General features: G+C 43.4%; 1 protein-coding gene and 1 pseudogene across 1 annotated transcript in view; one reads left to right on the top strand and one right to left on the bottom strand.

Annotated features, from left to right (window-relative positions):
* Positions 1-22,686, bottom strand: part of LOC126365874 (carboxyl-terminal PDZ ligand of neuronal nitric oxide synthase protein) — an 856,744-nt gene that overhangs the window by 580,945 nt on the left and 253,113 nt on the right. The gene's annotated exons all lie outside the window — the stretch shown is intronic.
* Positions 13,921-14,038, top strand: LOC126268382 (5S ribosomal RNA; annotated as a pseudogene).

The raw sequence follows: 22,686 nt of genomic DNA, 5'->3' as shown, positions 1-22,686 counted from the left end.
TGGTCTCGCGGCTCTAGGCGCGCAGTCCGGAACCGTGCGACTGCTACGGTCGCAGGTTCGAATCCTGCCTCGGGCTTGGATGTGTGTGATGTCCTTGGGTTGGTTAGGTTTAAGTAGTTCTAAGTTCTAGGGGACTAATGACCACAGCAGTTGAGTCCCATAGTGCTAAGAGCCATTTTTTTTTTTTTTTTGAGAGGGAGGGAAGGGGGGGGGGGATCCGATGGGGTTCTCCACGAAGAAACAAGTTCTCCACGTACGCGTACACCACCATTACTATACTACGCGAACATAGGGGTTACACTCGTCTGGTGTCAGACGTTCCCTGAGGGATCCACCGGGGGCCGAACCGCACAATAACCCTGGGTCCAGTGTGGAGCGGCGGAGGGGTGAAGTGGACCGCGGTAGTCGTTGGGGTTGCGGACCATTGCGGCTGCGGCGGGGACGGAGCCTCTCCGTCGTTTCTAGGTCCACAGTTAACATAACATAACCTATAGTTTGTGATAGTAGAAAATTGGAAATTTTCCTAACGTACCAAACTACTGCGATCATCGGTACGTAGGCTTACGATCTATTTAATGTAACTGAAACGAACTTACGCTAAGGACGACACACAGACCCATGCCGTAGCGGGGACTCGAACCTCTGACCGCAGGCCTGGGTGCCCGAGCGGTTCTAGGCGCTACAGTCTGGAACCGCGCGACCGCTACGGTCGCAGGTTCCAATCCTGCCTCGGGCATGGATGTGGATGATATCCTTAGGTTAGTTAGGTTTAAGTAGTTCTAACTTCTAGGGGACTGATGACCTCAGAAGTTAAGTTCCATAGCGCTCAGAGCTATTTGAACCATTTTTTTGAACCTCTGACCGTGACAAGGCGCATCAGATCCCGTGGCTACACCGCGCGGCTATGATGAGAGAATTTCAAAGTATAAAAATGTTACATAAATGGCTGTACCTTTTGACTGAACTGTCTTAGAAGCTTACGTTTATTATACCGCTAAGAGTTCTACATCTACATCTACATCTACATGACTACTCTGCAGTTCACATTTAAGTGCTTGGCAGAGGGTTCATCGAACCACAATCATACTATCTCTCTACTATTCCACTCCCTAACAGCGAGCGGGAAAACGAACACCTAAACCTTTCTGTTCGAGCTCTGATTTCTCTTATTTTATTTTGATGATCATTCCTACCTATGTAGGTTGGGCTCAATAAAATATTTTCGCATTCGGAAGAGAAAGTTGGTGACTGAAATTTCGTAAAAAGGTCTCGCCGCGACGAAAAACGTCTATGCTGTAATGACTTCCATCCCAACTCGTGTATCATATCTGCCACACTTTCTCCCCTATAACGTGATAATACAAAACGAGCTGCCCTTTTTTGCACCCTTTCGATGTCCTCCGTCAATCCCACCTGGTAAGGATCCCACACCGCGCAGCAATATTCTAACAGAGGACGAACGAGTGTAGTGTAAGCTGTCTCTTTAGTGGACTTGTTGCATCTTCTAAGTGTCCTGCCAATGAAACGCAACCTTTGGCTCGCCTTCCCGACAATATTATCTATGTGGTCCTTCCAACTGAAGTTGTTCGTAATTTTAACACCCAGGTACTTAGTTGAATTGACAGCCTTGAGAATTGTACTATTTATCGAGTAATCGAATTCCAACGGATTTCTTTTGGAACTCATGTGGATCATCTCACACTTTTCGTTATTTAGCGTCAACTGCCACCTGACACACCATACAGCAATCTTTTCTAAATCGCTTTGGAACTGATACTGGTCTTCGGATGACCTTACTAGACGGTAAATTACAGCATCATTTGCGAACAGTCTAAGAGAACTGCTCAGATTGTCACCCAGGTCATTTATATAGATCAGGAACAGTAGAGGTCCCAGGACGCTTCCCTGGGGAACACCTGATATCACTTCAGTTTTTGCACTTTAGTATGTGACATAAATTCCAACTTGTTACGTCTACACGTTCACGAGACAAACGGTTTTTAACAGTCGGACAGAGACAGACCGACAGAGAGACGGACAAAAAAGTGATACTATAATATTTCCATTTATACCGAATAATGTACGGAACTCTAAAAACTATGAGCATAAGAAGGTACCCACTCCATTTACTAAACACCTTAACAAGCCTTTGTGAAAAACAACACGTGTAGTACAAGTTAAGATGTGTCCAAGTTTCTGAGGCAACAAGTTGTGCCGGTATTTGGTTTCTTTAAGGAAAATAATGAGCTTTCGTTGGTAGAGTAGACACAGTTGGAAGCTTTCCTTTCGCCCTTACTTCGGACGTCTTTTAAAGCGAGGATGTCTCCAGTGCCGGCTGAAAGATTCATCCCTTGGGGCAATGTCCCGCCCTTGGGCCCTCAGGGCCAGAAAGCTAATCCGTTTGCCTGTGGCGTTTTCGGCGAGCACCAGGTGTTTGAGGCCGGTGGCTAGAGTTATGGCCCCTTTAATCTCGACGGCTCGAGTAATTCCTCTTTGGCTTCCGGCTTCCGTCTGCGGCAAAAAGGTCCGCGAGCAACTGGGGAAGCTCTCTTTGCCTGCGCCATTTGCATACGGATTTAATATTTCATGTACACAACTTTTTCATTACATTTCACGTCACCTTTCCAAAAAGCTTTGCGTCATTATTCTAAAAGGCTCACATTCCGCCACCTACACCGGTCGCAGTTCCCTTTTACGCTCGCATACGACGCCGAGTTTTGTGCAGTCCTTTCATTTTGTTTCCTGCTCTATCTTAGTACGTGCATTCGTTGAGTTTCTTAAGGGGAGAGGTGTAACATCACAGAAAATATTACTGTAAACTGTGTTATTTCAAGGTTTTTTTTCGTTACATACGTGATGCTTTTGAAAATCTGTTCCTTACTGAATCACTAGCGTAAATCACTTGCAGATATTACGGACTGCTCTTCACGGGAAATATCATGCAAACATATGTTCTGTTTTCAACGGCTCCGCAGTTACGGCTATTTTCAGCTCGCGCCGCAAACTTACGCGTACTGCTTACGCAAAAGCATGTATAGACGAATCTTACTTTTCTGGCTCTTCTACGTTAGAAGAGTTTGAGCAATGTATTCGAAGAGTATATTCTAATACACACACATATATATAGGGTGGTCAAAAAAGGTCTGAAACGGTTCTAGGGATGTTGTAGAGCAGGCTGTGTTGAGACATACATGTTTAGAAAAAAATTAGATACGTTGAGCTATTTTCGAGTTATACAGCAGTGAAAGTAGCCAATCGAGGCGTCACCCGATCACATTCAAACGGCCTGCCAGGGGCGGTGTCGCCCAACGCGTGCTTTGTTTGGTTAGCTGAAACCTGAACTTGCGTGCGCGATGACCTGATTGACTGACTTCAGTGCCAAATAACTCGGAAACGGCACAAAGTATCGAATTTTTTTCTTAACGTTTATGTCTCAGTAAAATCTGCCCCGCAACATCCCTACAAGCGTTTCAGACATTTTCTGAACACCCTATATACACTCCTGGAAATTGAAATAAGAACACCGTGAATTCATTGTCCCAGGAAGGGGAAACTTTATTGACACATTCCTGGGGTCAGATACATCACATGATCACACTGACAGAACCACAGCCACATAGACACAGGCAACAGAGCATGCACAATGTCGGCACTAGTACAGTGTATATCCACCTTTCGCAGCAATGCAGGCTGCAATTCTCCCATGGAGACGATAGTAGAGAAGCTGGATGTAGTCGTGTGGAACGGCTTGCCATGCCATTTCCACCTGGCGCCTCAGTTGGACCAGCGTTCGTGCTGGACGTGCAGACCGCGTGAGACTACGCTTCATCCAGTCCCAAACATGCTCAATGGGGGACAGATCCGTAGATCTTGCTGGCCAGGGTAGTTGACTTAAACCCTCTAGAGCACGTTGGGTGGCACGGGATACATGCGGACGTGCATTGTCCTCTTGGAACAGCAAGTTCCCTTGCCGGTCTAGGAATGGTAGAACGATGGGTTCGATGACGGTTTGGATGTACCGTGCACTATTCAGTGTCCCCTCGACGATCACCAGAGGTGTACGGCCAGTGTAGGAGATCGCTCCCCACACCATGATGCCGGGTGTTGGCCCTGTGTGCCTCGGTCGTATGCAGTCCTGATTGTGGCGCTCACCTGCACGGCGCCAAACACGCATACGACCATCATTGGCACCAAGGCAGAAGCGACTCTCATCGCTGAAGACGACACGTCTCCATTCGTCCCTCCATTCACGCCTGTCGCGACACCACTGGAGGCGGGCTGCACGATGTTGGGGCGTGAGCGGAAGACGGCCTAACGGTGTGCGGGACCGTAGCCCAGCTTCATGCAGACGGTTGCGAATGGTCCTCGCCGATACCCTAGGAGCAACAGTGTCCCTAATTTGCTGGGAAGTGGCGGTGCGGTCCCCTACGGCACTGCGTAGGATCCTACAGTCTTGGCGTGCATCCGTGCGTCGCTGCGGTCTGGTCCCTGGTCGACGGGCACGTGCACCTTCCGCCGACCACTGGCGACAACATCGATGTACTGTGGAGACCTCACGCCCCACATGTTGAGCAATTCGGCGGTACGTCCACCCGGCCTCCCGCATGCCCACTATACGCCCTCGCTCAAAGTCCGTCAACTGCACATACGGTTCACCTCCACGCTGTCGCGGAAAGCTGCCAGTGTTAAAGACTGCGATGGAGCTCCGTATGCCACGGCAAACTGACTGACACTGACGGCGGCGGTGCGCAAATGCTGCGCAGCTAGCGCCATTCGACGGCCAACACCGCGGTTCCTGGTGTGTCCGCTGTGCCGTGCGTGTGATCATTGCTTGTACAGCCCTCTCGCAATGTCCGGAGCAAGTATGGTGGGTCTGACACACCGGTGTCAATGTGTTCTATTTTCCATTTCCAGGAGTGTATTTCGGAGTCTCGGTGTGGCACACAGTTTTAATCTGCTAGGAAGTTTCATATCAGCCCACACTAAACTGCAGAGTGAAAATCTCATTCTGGAAACATCCCCCAGGCTGTGGCTAAGCCATGTCTCTGCAATATACTTTCTTTCAGCAGTGTTAGTTCCGCAAGGTTTGCAGGCGAGCTTCTGTAAAGTTTGGAAGGTAGGAGGTGAGGTACTGGCAGACGTACAGCTGTGAGGAGAGGGCGTGAGTTGTGCTTGGGTAGCGCAGTTGGTAGAGCACTTGCCGGCGAAAGGCAAAGTTCCCGAGGTCGAGACTCGCTCCGGCACACAGTTTTAATTTGCTGCAGAGTGAAAATATGATAATGAGAACAGAAGATGAACTAAAAATAACTCGAAAATAGTTAAAAAAGGAAGTTTTCTATTATTTAAATAATAAAAACTGCACCAGATACTAGTTTTTTCATACTTAACACAAGGCATTTCACGAATTTATTCTCATTTTCCAGTACGTTTATTCACATAAATATATTTTGCGACGTTTACATGTGTAGCTTTGTTGAATGTCAGATTCAGTAGCGAGCCAGGGCGTGAATCGGACATCCAACAAAGCCACGATCCCCCTTGAAAATGTCTTCCGCAGACGGGGAAGAAACGTCGAGTTTTAAAGTGAAATTCCCTCGAGTATGGCATAATAGCCCGGAATATTTTATTAATTGTGAAATTTGGTATTGTTATACAGACCTTATGTTGTTCGAGCGGAGTTGAAAAAACCCTAAGCAGGGAAAAAGATTCTCGTAGATTGTAGGCAACCAATGATATTTGATAGTGTAAAACAGACCCTATATTGTTCGACCGGAGTTGAAGAAACACGAAAACAGTAAAAAAGATCATCTTATATTGGTAGCCAACCGTTATGGATGAAGACAGAAGAAAACAGGCAACAGCAATGGAGATGAAAAGAAAATGAGGCAACATCAATTAAAAGGGCAGTTATTGGGACGTTTGAAATGGACAGAGGGAGCGGAAGCGTGAGGCGTACCGTTGACGCGTACAAACAGCGAGCGACAGCCGCGTAATGGACGTCCGTGGGGCCGGAACTGGCCGCTGGTGTTTCGGCGGCAGGCACGGGGGCAGCAGCTGCTCGGCCCGTGTTTGAGTTTCATCTGAGCGGCTCGAGTGTCTGTCCACCTCGCTCAACAGCTGCGCGACTCGCAGTGAACGCTTTCGGTGCGGAGGGCAAGCGCTGGGGCGACCACGCAGCCCAGGAATACCGAGCGTAGCCTTCTAACATAACCAGCACCGCTAGAAAAAGTACTCTGGCTGAGCCAGATGCGAAATGTAAATATTTTTGAGAGTCAGACCGATGACCCTAGTCACTGAAAGGCGTCTCATGGCGTCAATTCAGACGCTTTTGAAGACCGAGGCCTGTTGAGTGCCACCCAGTTCTGACATGCGAGCAACAGCGAGAGCGTCAACGAACTTATGTTTCTCCTAGCAGATCCAAACAAACATCTCCCTTGCTGTGTTTGTTTAGCAGGCTGGAATTGCTGGCTTCCCTGGTCGACAGAGATCTTCTGTAACAACAGGCTGCTTGCAGTCCTTCCTGGGACGGCCGGAGTGGCCGAGCGGTTCTAGGCGCTTTAGTCTGGAACCGGGAGACCGTTACGGTCGCAGGTTCGAATCCTGCCTCGAGCATGGATGTGTGTGATGTCCTTAGGTTAGTTGGGTTTAAGTAGTTCTAAGTCCTAGGGGACTGATGACCTTAGAAGTTAAGTCCCATAGTGCTCAGAGCCATTTGAACCATTTTCTTTGTGTGTGTGTGTGTGTGTGTGTGTGTGTGTGTGTGTGTGTGTGTGTGTGCACGCTAGTGTGTTTGCACGCGCACGTATGTGTGATTGCTATTTCTACATCCACATCGTACTCCGCAAGCCAGCTAATGGTGTGTTGCCGAGGGTACATCTCGTAGCACTAACTGATCTCCCTGTATCCTGTTCCAGTCGCGAATGGTGTGTGGGAAGAACGATTGGCTCTAATTTCCTCTAATTTCTCGAAATTTCTCGTCGTGTTCGTTACGCAAGATATAAGAGGGTCCTGGAAAGTGTTCTCTCGGAATTTCAATAGCAACCCTCTCAACGCTGCGCAACACCACTCTTGTAACGTCTGCCAATGGACCACATCTCTGTAACGCTCTCGGGTCGACAAAACAGACCCATAGCGAAAGTTGGCGCTCTTCACTGCATCTTGCGTAGCTCTTCTATCAGCATGACAGTCAGCGGCGCTGACCGCTCAGAGAATTAAAAACAGAATTTATCCCCATAGCGGACATAAATGATATTATTAACGTAAATTATTAATACCTTTCATTAATCACCATAGGACGTGTATCAAGGTTTTATTCCTCAGCCTTAGTCACCAATACAACGACAGAGGGTAGTGAAGGAAGAGAGAGTGTTTACGGACACTTCCATAGTGCATGAGTTCTTAGAACGATTTTCGATCATATTGCATGTTAAGAAATTATGTTGAGAGTACTGTCGGTCAGTAAGCGTAGTTTTTGATGGTTCAGAGAGAGCGCTGAGTACAAAATCTCACATTAATACTCAAACCACTAAGGCAAGACTTGTACTAAAGGCTTATTTCCGTATAATTTTGCCATCACACGTTGTTTGGTGAAATCACTTTCAGAGGAATAGCCAAACATATGTGGTTGTTAGACGTGTTTATATCCACAGTTAACAACACAAAGTTTGTTGCTACTATAGATACTACATACTGAACGGAACTTTCATAAAATCAAGTGTAATATTAAATGATGAAAAGCAAGTTCTTTCCCACAGTTTGTTTCCAAATTGTATTCGGAATTATAAGACGTGTGTTTTAAACCAGACGTTTAAGACAATAATGAACCAACACATACTACAAGGTTCAAACGTATAAAACACATGTTTTCTCGTCTCTTCATTCTCACTCAAAGTGAGTGATTTGTTGCTTTAAAGTAGAACTTACCCTGATTCTTGAAATCCCCAGAGAACTTCTCTTTGGCCCCCCAAAGTACGTTACATGGATAGCGTTTGCAACGTGACTGTGAAGACTGCTTTCGAATGGGTTGTGTAACCGAATGATGAAGTTTTTTTTGTCTCATTGGGAACAATGGGCATATTGCCAGCTTTTGACCATTTACTTAGAGCAGCCGAATGTGTTCAGTTGACGATGTAGCTTGGATGATTACAGACAGGAACACTCACTAAGATTACAGAAGAGTTCAATGTCCGACACCGCAGACTTTCAGCGTAGTTGTACATAAACTTCCAGGAGCGTCCGTCGTAGACCTGGTGTTAATTCCCGAATTAGCTGGTTACTAATACCCCAAGCATATTGTCGCCGATACAATAAGCAGTTAACACTTACGTATTACCAACGTAGCGTCGAGAATAAAGCCGTCTTTCACATACGAGCCATTGACCTTATAAGCATTGTTAGAACCTGTATTGTCTGCTACAAAGTATTGACCGGAAGGAACTGCGTGAGTACACATAGGACTCTGAGTGAGCAAACAAAAAAGGTATTCGTCACGCAGTCTGATTTTTGAAGTCTCTTGCTTGAAAACTCCAGACAAATAAAGAGAGATATTATATGTGCTCGAGATACGGTTCTACGATATGCCCTCTTACATATGAAAATTGCAATGTTTCTAGTTGACTTAAATTTAAACAATACTTTTACTTCTATTATGAAACACACTGTGTCCTAATGTGAAAAACCGTTGTGCATTGCCAGCTTAGTATTTTTGTTTATTTGTTGTTACGCAACGTACTTGAAGACATGTACTCTGTCCTTTCAAAATATGTACTTAACGTCCAATTTATATGCTTACGTATATGCCATTTAGCTAGAATAAGAGGAGAAGCAATATATAGGTGTTATGGTATATTTATATATATTCTGTACATATACAGATGCATAACCCTCCATGGCCTCTTAGTTAATTTAACAACACGTCTTATGTACATTACGTATACCATATGGTGATCCACGCCTGGACCATATTTTATTTTATATTTATGTTAAAGTATCTTTTATCAGACAGAAGGCATACAGATTTTGAAAATTTGTGTTTGTAATTTTGTTTATTTTTCTGCTGTAGTTTCTGAAGATACCGTTGTAAGTAAAAACATTATTGCGTCCGTCCGCAACTCGTGGTCGTGCGGTAGCGTTCTCGCTTCCCGCGCCCGGGTTCCCGGCTTCGATTCCCGGCGGGAATTTCTCTGCCTCGTGATGACTGGGTGTTGTGTGATGTCCTTAGGTTAGTCAGTTTAAGTAGTTCTAAGTTCTGGAGGACCATAGCTGGTAAGTCCCATAGTGTTCAGAGCCCACATTATTGCGTCCGACAGAAACTAAAACGAATTATGTTTACTTCCCAGTGTAAAAAATTTGGCATTAGGGTTCGAGCACTCCACGTGTGTTCATCGGTACACTACGTAAGAGCCCTCTGCTCTTCTGCCTGCCAGGCAAGTTGCGGAGATCGGGCAGGAACAGTAATGGACCTTTTCTAGGCGTTTCCTGGGTACAGATTTCACTAGCCGCAAATTTCACTGGGTGCAAATTCCACTGGACACCGTCTTATACGTGCATCTATCCCGGATGCCTTCGACAGTTGCATGTGGATTTCTTTCCATCATATGCGTGTGTTGTGTTTGGTCAATCTTTCACGAAAGACGGAAAGTTGCTTCGTCACTGAAGATTAATTAGCTTGCGAAGTCGTCATTTTCAATGTGGTCTGTATATGAATGAAGAACTGCAGACCGCGCAATTTGTCGTCATGACATATGCCTAGAAAGATCTGCATTCTGTACAGCTCCGCTCTTCAACATTTTATGAAGCGTTTTCCACACTGTTGGCTGATGCGTGTTCAGTTCTGCACTTTGTGGAACTTCTCAATATCACGTCTGTCACACGGTCCACTGTCTCTTCTAACACGTGATCGGCCCGAACGTTTTAATCTCACAAACAACTATCGTCCTGGAATTTCTAGTATCTCTTCACTGTGCTGTTGTAAACTGGTGGTGTCCTGTGAAACTTGCAACGGAAATCTCCTTGCACGCTTACTACCGATTGGCAAGTGACAAATTACAGCATACAAAACGCCTCCTCTTCATTTTCCACCATCATTAACCCTCACCGAACAAAGTGGCGCAGTGGTTAGCACACTGGGCTCTTATTCGAGAGGACGACGGTTCAATCCCTCCTCCGGTCATCCTGATTTGGGTTTTCCGTAATCTACCTAAATCGCTTCAGTCAAATGCCAGGATAGTTCCTTCGATAGGGTACGGCCGGCTTCCTTACCCATCCTTCCCTGAACCAATGAGACGGATGACCTCGCTGTTTGGTCTCTTCCCCTAAATCAACCCAACCCGTTAAGACTCTGCGGTTGATGTCGCCCCTGTTAACTGCTTTCCAAACCGCCGTACCGGCACCAGATTCATAAGAAAATTTTGACACTTTGTCTTTCATAGTATTGTAGCAATTGTCATGTTTAGTTTAGCTATTGATATTGGAGTATAAGTTCGTAGGATCTATGTTTTTCATGCTTTATGTTTTTGATGTCCTGGTTGCCATGAGGTTATTTATCGATAGTTACTTTTTATTTGTAATTCACTGTTGCTGCTTTAGTTTACATATTGTTATTTTGTCATCTGGAAACAATGAGTGGAGATGTGGAAGATATAAAACGGAGTGGCAAGTGAAGAAATCAGAAAATTTTACATAATCTTCTCTTTGAGTTCAAAAGAAGGGAGACAACAGTGGAGCTAGACAGAAACATTTGCGCCGTGTATGGGAATGGTACTATTGGTTAGAGCACGGCAAGAAAATTGTTTCTTCGTACATCCATATTTAAACTGGATGAAGGTGGGACACAGGTGGTGTAATTTTTATTGAAATAAAATTCCTCCAGCTGTACTTAAGATTTTTTATTTACTAGTTTCGGCGCTGCGTCAACGCCATCTTCAGGCCCGTACACTTTGATGAAATCAGTTGTTTGTGGCTCAGTCTAGAAGTCCGCGGTGAGATCAACAAGTGCTCCACGTTGATGGCGGGCAGAAACTAGTGTGAAGTTTAAACCAGTGGGACAAAGATAGTAGACAGATAACTTTATCGACTACTAGACTGAGAAAAAGCACCGTAAAGGAGTTGGGCTCAGAAGTCATTCCGCATCCACTATATTCCCCTCGGATTTTCAGTCTTTCCGCTCTCTATCGAACAGCCTTCAGCGAACTTCCTTTTCGGATGAAAATGAGCTCCGAATATTTCTCGACGAAGTTCTTCGCCCAAAAGTATGTAATTTCTACAGTCACGGAATCGAAAAGTCAGACCAGCATCGGCAGACTGTTGTAAATAGCGAAGAAGACTATATTATTGATGACGAAAGTCTCCTGTTACGTGTATCTGTTGTGTTTATCAAACTTCTGGAGAAAAACTAACATAAAATTTATCTATACCTATTTTTTCAATGTTTACCTATACCGACTTTTTAAAGTTTCATGGGTTTTGTAATTACGCTGTATAAAGATTTGAGAAATGAGTAACAAGATAACTTTTTTATTAGTCTACTTTCGCTAGTACGTGCAGGATCGGTGCAATATCCTAAATGAAGTGATGTGGCAGGAAGCCAGCACGTGTGTCGCGGTTAGGACCCCTGCCCTCAGCTCAGTCCCCCTCCCCGAAACATGAGAGGCGACCGAGGCGGGCGGAAACCACAGGCCACCTGTCGTGGGGGGGGGGGGGGGGGGGGCAGCGGAGGAGACCGTGCCAGACCGGCATGGCTTTCTGCAGAGGCCACTAGGATACCCTCTACCCTGCTGCGTCGCAAGTCAACTACGAGACGCTGCTGCATCAGCAGTTATGCTCTTGCTTCAGGGGCCTCACTGTGTACAAGCAATCACATGAAATACCTTGTAGCGCATTTTTGAGTGAGAAGGCATGAGTAACACCCGATGTATGAGGATATGTGATGTGTGGGATATCAGCAAGGGTAAATAGATTTTGACGGTTCCTAGTTGGTGAGGATACGTATGTGATGTGTACTATAACAGCAAGAGTAAATAGATTTTGACGGTTCCTAGTTGGTGAGGATACGTGACGTGATGTGTACTATATCAGCAAGAGTAAATAGATTTTGACAGTTCCTAGTTGGTGAGGATACGCGACGTGATGTGTACTATATCAGCAAGAGTAAATAGATTTTGACAGTTCCTAGTTGGTGAGGATACGTGATGTGATGCGTACTATATCAGCAAGAGTAAATAGATTTTGGCGGTTCCTAGTTGGTGAGGATACGCGACGTGATGTGTACTATATCAGCAAGAGTAAATAGATTTTGGCGGTTCCTAGTTGGTGAGGATACGTGACGTGATGTGTACTATATCAGCAAGAGTAAATAGATTTTAGCGGTTCCTAGTTGGTGAGGATACGTGACGTGATGTGTACTATATCAACAAGAGTAAATAGATTTTGACAGTTCCTAGTTGGCGAGGATACGTGACGTGATGTGTACTATATCAGCAAGAGTAAATAGATTTTGACGGTTCCTAGTTGGTGAGGATACGTGATGTGATGTGTACTATATCAGCAAGAGTAAATAGATTTTGACGGTTCCTAGTTGGTGAGGATACGTGACGTGATGTGTACTATATCAGCAAGAGTAAATAGATTTTGACGGTTCCTCGTTGGTGAGGATATGTGTCGAGATATGTACTACATCAGCAAGAGTAAATAGATTTTGACGGTTCCTAGTTGGTGATAAGGCAATGTGTAAAGGAGCGTTTACACTGTGGGAGAGCCGGCCGGGGGGTGGCCGAGCGGTTCTAGGCGCTACAGTCTGGAACCTCGAGATGCTATGGTCGCAGGTTCGAATCCTGCCTCGGGCATGGATGTGTGTGATGTCCTTAGGTTAGTTAGGTTTAACTAGTTCTTAGGGGACTGATGACCTCAGAAGGTAAGTCCCATAGTGCCATTTGGACCACACTGTGGGAGACTTACATCGCGAGGCTGTTTCGCGACACAGTTGTGTCTCTCTCTCTCTCTCTCTCTCTCTCTCTCTCTTCTCTCTCTCTCTCTCTCTCTCTCTCTCTCTTTGTCTCTCTTTCATTCGCAGAGAGTGAACAATGGCCCGAAACAGACACGAAAACGGTGAGCCATCATTCTGGGCCACACAACCATGTCGGGGCGTTCTGTTGTATCTGCGGCTGTTGCAAGCGAGTTCGCCCTCATAACGATGCTGTATTTGAAAAAGGAAACGAAACGAGGTTGTGAATGCTAATACGAGAAGCAGCTTATGGGGGAAATAGCATGGAATCCATCGACAATGCAATTGGGTACTTCATTAGTATAAATGGCTAACATTTTGAACACGTTGTATTACTGATCGCTCTGAAAATCAAGAGAGTGAAAATCAGAAGGACTGGTACGTAGGTGACAGAAGTAGTACGTGTTTGACTAAGGTTAGCTGTGACCCAGATTCATTGTGACATCTGATTTATGAAGAAGTTTCGAGTATCTGCTTTAAATTTCAAAGAATACGATACAAGGAGTTATCATAGCAGCTTGTAATACATTGATTTACGTACTTTACGAACATAAAGCTAGAAGGGAGAACCGATAGAGGTACTCAGGGTACCCTCCGCCACACACCGTCAGGTGGCTTGCGGAGTATGGATGTAGATGTAGATGTAGATAAAAAGGTAAGATTTATTACACTTATTTGATTTTTTGTGGCCAGCCGGTGTGGCAGAGCGGTTATAGGCGCTTCAGTCTGGAACCGCGCGACCGCTACTGTCGCTGGTTCGAATCCTGCCTCGGGCATGGATGTGTGTGACGTCCTGAGGTTAGTTAGGTTTAAATAGTTCTAAGTTGTAGGGGACTGAGTGTCATAGAGCTCAGAGCCATTTGAAACATTGATTTTTTGTGACTCATAATTCTAATAATATTTCTCAACATCTGTTTATAGTCAACAGCCTTGCCGCAGTGGATACACCGGTTCCCGTCAAATCACCGACGTTAAGCGCTGTCGGGTGTGGCCAATACTTGGATGGGTGACCATCCGGGCCACCACGCGCTGTTGCCATTTTTCGGGGTGCACTCAGCCTCGTGATGCCAACTGAGGGGCTACTCGACGGATAGCAGCGGTCCCGGTCAAAGAAAACCCCCATGTACATCCTATCCGCATGACGCGGCGGTCGGATGGTCCCTATGGGCCACTTGTGGCCTGAAGATGGGGTGCTTTTTCTATCTGTAGGACATACATAAACAAGCAAGTTATTTTAAATACAAGTAAACGGCTAATTTTACATATAAAAGTAAAACGATGTAAAATATTAAGTTTCATAAAATATTACTTGACAATAATTAATGGTAACAAAAATGTTTGAACAAAGCCTTCTGTATGGCTCCAAAAAAGCTTTTATTCTTGATTTCAGACTGGAGAATAGTTGCTGAAATATCACTTTCGCTTCCTCCACACAATCTCTCTTTTGCTTGATTGTGATCTGCTTTTCTCTCTTTGGGATCTAATAAAAGTAAATTACGTTTGAAAATTTTAAGCAGGTGGTTGATTTCCAAAAAAGGGGAAGCGAGACCCGTTTCGCAGCCAATAACCGACAGTGGTCTGGCTTACCACGAAACAGCCTCGCGCAGCACGTTTCACGGTAGGAAGTTTACACTACGCAAGAATTACATTGCGAGTCTGCTACTCGAGGCTGTTTCACGTAGTGCAAAACGCAACTTAATAGTTGTTTGTGGTGTTGCAACCAGAACTATTTCTTTCACCGCCTTTGATTATTGTTGTCACCTCTCTGCTTCGGACTATATTTTACTTCTCGGATATTTTTTACCAACTTGCCATCTTCCTTTTGTTATATATTGGCTTTATGTAAAACTCATCCTCTCAAATAGGATAGACTGTAGTTCCGTGGCACACTTTCTAGGTTTGCGCCTCAGTAACGGGAGGTCAATGCGTTTTCTGATTATATTTTTAATTGATACTATTAATTATGTAGGTGCTGCAGTTTTTTTCTGAAATTCCAAAAATTACTCCGGAAAATTAAGTTCACACATGTGTGTGAAATCTTATGGGACTTAACTGCTAAGGTCATCAGTTCCTAAGCTTACACACTACTTACCCTAAATTATCCTAAGGACAAACACACACACCCATGCCCGAAGGAGGACTCGATCCTCCGCCGGGACCAGCCGCACAGTCCATGACTGCAGTGCCCTAGACCGCTCGGCTAATCCCGCGCGGCGAAAAGTAAGTTTTTTGTAAAAGTTTCAAGTTATGAAATGGTCGCTGGGATTTAAGGTATTGCAATAAAAAAAAGTTGTCAATGCTGTGATTAGTAATCACTCTGTAGCATTATTAGTCTACTACACACAAATGTTAAATAGATTTCGAAATAAAAACTATTAGAAACTAACACAAATTTCTATTTTGGAACTACTTATAGTACAGATTTTTTCGTTGGTGACTGAGGACATTGTACTGAACAACATTACATCGTATCTACCTCATTTGCAGACAAATAGTTATAGATCTCAGAAGTGGTATGTTTTTAGGTTGGTTAGTACCTCCAACTGCTCTGTATGTTAGGCTTAAAAGTCTAGGCACGTGGTCGCAGAACGGTTAGTTTGTACTAACAGGCATCTTCCACTTTGTGATGCAGTTGAAACCGTGCAGAAGTAGTAAATTGTGTGACGTCTTTGCGGGAAGCCTGTTTAACGCCGAGAAAAACAAACTAACACACTAAAGTGTATACATGTTAAGGTCACAGTATCTGCAGCTATGCCCCTGCTACCCTATGTATAGAATTTTACTCAGCATGACATGCGGCAGTTAAATAACTAACAACATTTTTCAGATAGCTTTAATTGGTTATACGACATCTAAATGTTCGCAGCTCATAATATTTACAAGTGCTGCACAAAACGTAACCACATATCTCACGTCCACACAAGCCGAAGAAAATATTGGAAACTACTAATGGCGCTCTCTAGTGCCCATTTCTTTCTATGGTGCTAAAATCAGTCATTAGATTTAAACATCGCCCAGAAAGCATCATGTGATCCTAGGTACACTATCCTTAAGGTATAATACTCTTCTCTTCAAATTGTTCAAATGGCTCTGAGCACTATGGGACTTAACTTCTGAGGTCATCAGTCCCCTAGAACTTACAGCTACATAAACCTAACTAACCTAAGGACATCACACACATCCATGCCCGAGGCAGGATTCGCTTCTGTTGTTGAAGTCATTCTTTCCAGAACCGCTAGAGCCCAAAATTCGGCGCCCTTGTTGGGGCCTTCGTCTTGAAACTGCTTGCTGCAACAGGGTCGAAACGACGAAGCTCAGGGATTTTTTTAGTTTATAAACAGGACACTTTTTGGACTTAACCAGCAACCCATAAAACTCAATGTATTTCAAGAATCCAAATTACATACAGATCAGGGAACAATTTGCGTGAGATAATAAGTACGGAAGAAAAATTTGCCTCCTCGGGCATTAAAATAAAGCAGCTAATTATATATTTAAATGTACAAGGACTCAACCGATAAAATGTTGGAGGTGCTGAAGGATGTTTTCTGAGTATTTCTTGGTACACGAGCCACAGATGGCTCGTTACAGAGAACTGATATAGTTGCATTTTATTCGATTTGCTACTCTAATTAAATTTCCAATAATTCTATCACGGAGGGGCGATATTTTCTAACAGGTGCGAAAGAACTGCAATGTGGTTCCCTTCGCAGCGGGAACAGCGTCATTGTGCGTCCCTTCCACTGCATTCGGTGAATCCACACCTAAGGTGCGTATCGGCCAGTCATCCATCACTGAACCTAGCCATTCTCAGCTGTGTATCAGTCAAAATGCACAATTAACACTGTTGGAAAAACAAACCCTAAACGGATCAGGACAGTACTGAATGCAAGTCTGAGGACGAAGAATAAAATGGGCATTACTGTTTTCAACTGTAAACACTAGGAATTACAATTTTGAAAACTTAAATTGGAAAGAACACATATAGAATGTCGTGGGGAAGGCGAGCCAAGGTCTGTATTTTATTGGTAGAACACTTAGAAAGTGTAACCATACATAGGGACGAGGAAACCAGATCAGAAAAAGTCTGCTTAAAGCTGAAGAGACGGTGTTCGACTGTCTGCTAACGCAGCCGGGCTAGCCACTATCACTTCACACGGGACACGCGTGCTGACTTATTTATGGCGTCTCAGGGGACAGAAAAATTAAATTAGCCGCAGAACTTTGAATTGATAGACAGCACCCCACGGACCCTACAAATGGCACGGTGGAGTTTCCAGCGCCAATGCGATGCATGTATTGATGCTGGTGACCTACTACAGAAGAACTTCTGTCCATGAAACTATTTCAGAAAAACACACAGACTACACACACGCGCATAGGCATTTACTTGCCTGATATATATTTTGCCGTATGTGTAATATGTCATTTCACGTCGGTCGGTAAGTATTTATTTATAAGGGAGTTAATGACCCCATAGAGAGAGTGTTTTGGTCAAATGAAATGGGGAAAAGACAGAGAGAGGGAGAGAGAAAGAGAGAAAGAGAGAGAGAGAGAGAGACTAAGATACTTATAAACACGTAGAAGGCGATAAATAACGAAAGCAAAGTGGAGGAAGGAAGAGTGATATGAGAGTTGGAGAAGGGAGGAAAGGACGAGTATTCGATGATTTTCCTAGTTTCTCATTGTTACTCGAGTGATGTGTTCAATTACTATTGTAGTGCTCGGTTTCTGATGGTGTCGCTCGCGGTCTGCTTGAGTCGGGCGGCTTGCAGTTGTTATCCTTGGGTTCCCCTCAAGTTCGTCCCACACTGTGGCATGTTTATTGTCTTTCAGTCAGTGGTCCACAGCGCTAAACTGCTTTGTTACGTCAGAAGCGTGAAATGTTACATTCATTCTACCAACTGACACTTGTTTATCCCGTTACGCCAGGCACTTCTTCGACAGAGGACGAGTATCTTTTCACGGAAAAGTCAGCACTTAATCTATATAACTTCAGAGATGCGGTTTTGTGTTTTTTGTTGGTCTGTTATAGTGGTTTGTATAAGAGCAGAATAATTTTGCTAATCAGTTACGAAACAATATCCTGTTTTCTTCTTCTACTACCAGCTTTAAAGTTTTAGTACAAAACTAAATCTTTTTCTGATTCAAGTTTAAAGAATAGTTCTTCTATTGTTTAATTAGTAAACATTAAGTTCAGCCCAGGACTGAATTTCTTAAGCTTCAAATTCTGTCATGGTCAGTTCATTTTAACTTTATTATGTACCACTGTACTAGCAAATGTTGTATTAGAATTTCCTTTTGTTTTATTATATTTTCAAATAAATTTTGTTTATGGTTCAGTCTCACAAAATACACTAATAATCATCAGTAATTTTTTACTCATTTCTGTAAGTAAATTTACGTGTATAAAATGTATTACACTTAGGCGATGGAAGTCTGCAGCCTATGACACACTGCCTGTTTTATATTTTCATACAAATTTTAGGCGAGGAGAAAAACTTAAAATGTTTTTAGTATGAGTTTATAAAAACCTGTACATAATTCAGAACAATTTTTATTTCAGGCAATGTTAATAATCGTAGAAAACGTACAGACGAGTGTCAGTTTCTCATCAAAGACAACGACAAATCACTTGTATAAGGACGTTGTTCGAAAATATTTAACAGATTTCCATATTACATACGCTGCTCGCAGACTGTGGCCTAGTCTTGCACTAAGCTTTACGTTTGTCACAGAAGAGCTGCACCCGTCCTCCGTAACTTTGCTATGGGGACTATCTTCTCCAGTATTCGCAGAGTCTTAGAATTACGGAAACGAATCTGTTGCACTGTTTCCGTTTGAGGATCCAATATTTTAATCGGAAAAAGTGGAGTAGTGGAAAGTAAATTGACTCGTACTTAGGAGCTGGGTTTAAATGCCCTTCCGAAAATCCTTATTTGAGTTTTCTATGGTTTGCTGACACCACTTGAGATGATTCCAGAATGAATCTTTCAAGTCACAGCAGAGTTGGTGCTGCTTTTCAATTCCTCAGTAAACTTCGATGAGACCTCGCGCAACGTTATAATTCCACTTCGACCGTTCGCCTCGCGATGTACTCTACATCTCGCAGAACATTTTCCAGTGTACGTTCCACTATAAAAAGCAATCACTAATCTGCTATCCCAAAATAATTTATCACAGTTCTATATTAGTGACATTTTGTGAATAATCAATATGAAAACTGTGAAACAGTTCCCTCAGGTAACTTCACGTTCCTTCACGCACAGCCGGCATGTTTTTATTGGCTTCCTTCTAGGTACATTATGTTTCCCCATATTCCATTTCAGCCTTTAAAGTAGTTAAACCGGTTGCAGTATCCACTTACTTTTATACAGTGCAATGTGATAACAATCTCAGAAATGAAATAATACAGTATGTTCTTACGTATTACAGTATCTAGTTGTGAAGCCGACAATAACCAATAATGAACAAGAAAACAAAGAAACAGGAAATAAAATGAAAAGATAATGCAATCATCGCTTGCAGCACATGAACGTAGGTATAACGTTAGTTTAGTTTTAACACAGCATACATAGTTTCTTGCCATCTTTCATAGATTCCATAAAAAATCCAGTGTCTCCCTTTTTTGTCCACGTGCAGTCTGTTATAACCACTTCTCGGTCAAAACCGTGGTCTACTTGTTCTTAAAAGTAAAGAAAAGACGTTTCTTTAAAAATGGTTCAAATGTCTCTGAGCACTATGAGACTTAACTTCTGAGGTCATCAGTCCCCTAGAACTTAGAACTAATTAAACGTAACTAACCTAAGGACATCACACACATCCATGCCCGAGGCAGGATTCGAACCTGCGACCGCAGCGGTCTCTCGGCTCCAGACTGTAGCGCCTAGAACCGCACGGCCACTCCGGCCGGCAACCCATGAATAGTCTTGTTGCATACCACCTGCACAATGGGTACCATGAAACATGGTTTAAGAAACCATCAGTACAGCAGTGTGTGCATACAAGAATCAATAGTTCGAACTATATCAACAGTCGCTTCACCTTCGTGCAAGCGTTATTTTTATGTGCTTAGCAGTAGCAAAGCTGTTTGAGAACATCGTATCAGAAACTGATGAATTTTGTTACCTGTAATTTCATTTCTGTCTGGTAAACTTGTATTGAGCAAAATGGTTAGAGACAATAGTGTGAATGTATATTTCTGTGCCTTGCTGGATACGGTCTGCGAGCTGTCGAAGAATATCCAGATTCAGTTTTCCGTTTGAAAAAGATTGTTTCTTCCAGTTTACAGAGCCGGTACGCAAGTTATTCGTTTCTAATTTAACAACACCTAGTTTGCTGTGTAAACGGCATCGTTAATCTATCCATAAAAATAGGAAAAGTTTCTGAGAAAACTTTCTCATTAACAATGTGAAATCTTTCAAGCTCGTCTAACAATTAAAAATTCTGTACTGGACAGGAATTTGAACGCAGTCAGGTTTCACCGCAAATGTTCCTGTAACGCGGCTAGCCGAGAACACCTCAAGGTCCTTCTCAAAGTTTTAAACTTGTCACAGGTTTCCCCTTCATTACCCATCCTTTGCTACAAAAACTGCTGCAACAAGGGACGTTTCCTTTACTGTCGCCCATACAATAGCGTGAAGTACAGCAGTAGTTAAAGACACGGGACACGGCCGCTCTTCCTGTTGGGGTGTTTGTAGCAAAGAACAGCCATTATGTGCGTTCGCTCTTGAATTTTCGACGTAGAAAAAAGAGGCTACCAGTTGTTTCCAGTCCCGGGGCGTGGAGAAAGTCCACACAGCACGCACGAAGAACGCCTCAAGGACAGCAGTAATTGTCAAAATTACAGGTAGAGTTAATCGTCGGAAAACAAAATTCGAGTGCACCAAAAGCAGTGGAGACGTAAACCACTATGTATCGTATAATTTTTCTAAAAAGGCTCTCGTCCTCACTTATATTATTTTCCAGTTAACTGGTCTGTATTTATGGAGACCCCACAAAGTTAACAGTCAAATGGCGGAATTTCTTTAAAAAAAATTATCGAGCGAAACGTTTGATTCAAAGTTACTTATTGGTATAAGTGCAGAGATTTTTATAAGATACTTCCCTGTGATTCTTAATAGTATTTAATTCGTAGGTGAAGCGGAAGGCAGATCTTGGTTTGTAGGGAGGATTTTGGGAAAATGAAAAGAAATTGCTCACCAAGCATTCGTGTGATAAATCACAGAATATTGCTCAAATGCGTGGGACACATATCAATCAACTGAAAAAACACAAAGAATGGCTGCACGAGTGGTAACAGGTTTGTTTGGCCCTTGATTGACCGTCCTGAAGACTGAAAAACTTGAATTGGCAGATAAAGCCTACCTACAAAGTTTCAGGAAAAAGCATTAAGGGACGAATCTAAGAATATACAAAAAGGAAAAAAGGACAGCTGCTGTAGGGATCGCGAAGCCAAGGTTAGACAGCGCACAGAAGCATTCATGCAATCATTCTTCCAGTGTTCCGTACGCGAACTGACCACACGAACCTCTAATAGACAGTAGAATGTGAAGTAACCTCTGCCCTGCGAATCACAGTAGCCTCAGAGTATAGCTGTGTATATAGTGCATTCCACGCGTAAGGTTGTGAAGGTATTACGGGTTAATTTCCAAACAACAGAAGAGCAATGCTACGGAAACGTTTGTAAGTAATTCTACAAGGAGACCAAAACGAAACACGAGTTCCGTTTCACGAGAAGAAACGTCATCTCCTTTGTAGTATTCTTAAATGTCCTTCGTAGCAAGGTAGAAAGTAGTCCAGACATCCTATAAAAATGTTCTCCAAACCCCTTCTTATGTTAAACTGAAGTGGCGGCTGATCGGTATGCAAACGCTAGTGTGTCCTCGCGTCTGGATAGAATGCAATGAACTGTCTAACACGCCTACTAGAACCCATCGTTTAAGTAAAGCTATTGAAAATGACTGATGGCGAACTGTGAGTATCGTGATTTCGAAAAGTTACTATCAAAAGGAAAACTGCATTTGACGAGGTCGGCTGATTGATGAGACCATGGCTATTAGAAACTCTAAAGTCTAGGATTTAGTGGAACACAGAAAAGCAGTAATAACAGGAGTGAAACGTAACTAACGATAATGAAAAATGAAACACACTATGTCTTTGTTTATGAATTACTGGTGGAAGCCACAGTGCGAACTATTCAATAACAGTTAACGGTAAAATTCATATTAGACGTGAATGCGGAGAAGATGGTAATCTTTTTTCATTGATCACAAATTGTGACCAGTTCGTTAGCACACTATGTACTATACTGTTACGGAAGTGAATTGAGGAATGTTATGTCAGTCTGTTTCATTATAAAGCTATGAATGAAAAGGCAATTTATAGGGCGGATAACGCTAACTTGAGTTTCGCCCACCATCGTATGTTACTGTACATATTGCCCGTAAAGCATCAGGTGGATGAAATATTATCCACCAGATTGCCTTTCGCATTCTGCCGCTGACGTGTATTACCTACACGTCAACGCACGAGAGGAGCACTGAGCTTCGGTAGCTGTGAGAAATATGGAGATTCAGACAAATGGCCACGAAAGCTCGCTACTATGTAACAAGGAGAGCGCTGGCTGCGAACCGTTACAAAACAGGAATGTAATACACATGTCGTCCTAGATTTCAACTAGACAA

The sequence above is a fragment of the Schistocerca gregaria genome, chromosome 4 (genome assembly GCF_023897955.1).
Source record: "Schistocerca gregaria isolate iqSchGreg1 chromosome 4, iqSchGreg1.2, whole genome shotgun sequence".
NCBI classification, from domain to species: Eukaryota; Metazoa; Arthropoda; class Insecta; order Orthoptera; family Acrididae; genus Schistocerca; species Schistocerca gregaria.
The sequence above is the reverse complement of the archived record's forward strand: the minus strand, read 5'-3'. Positions and strand labels throughout refer to the sequence as shown.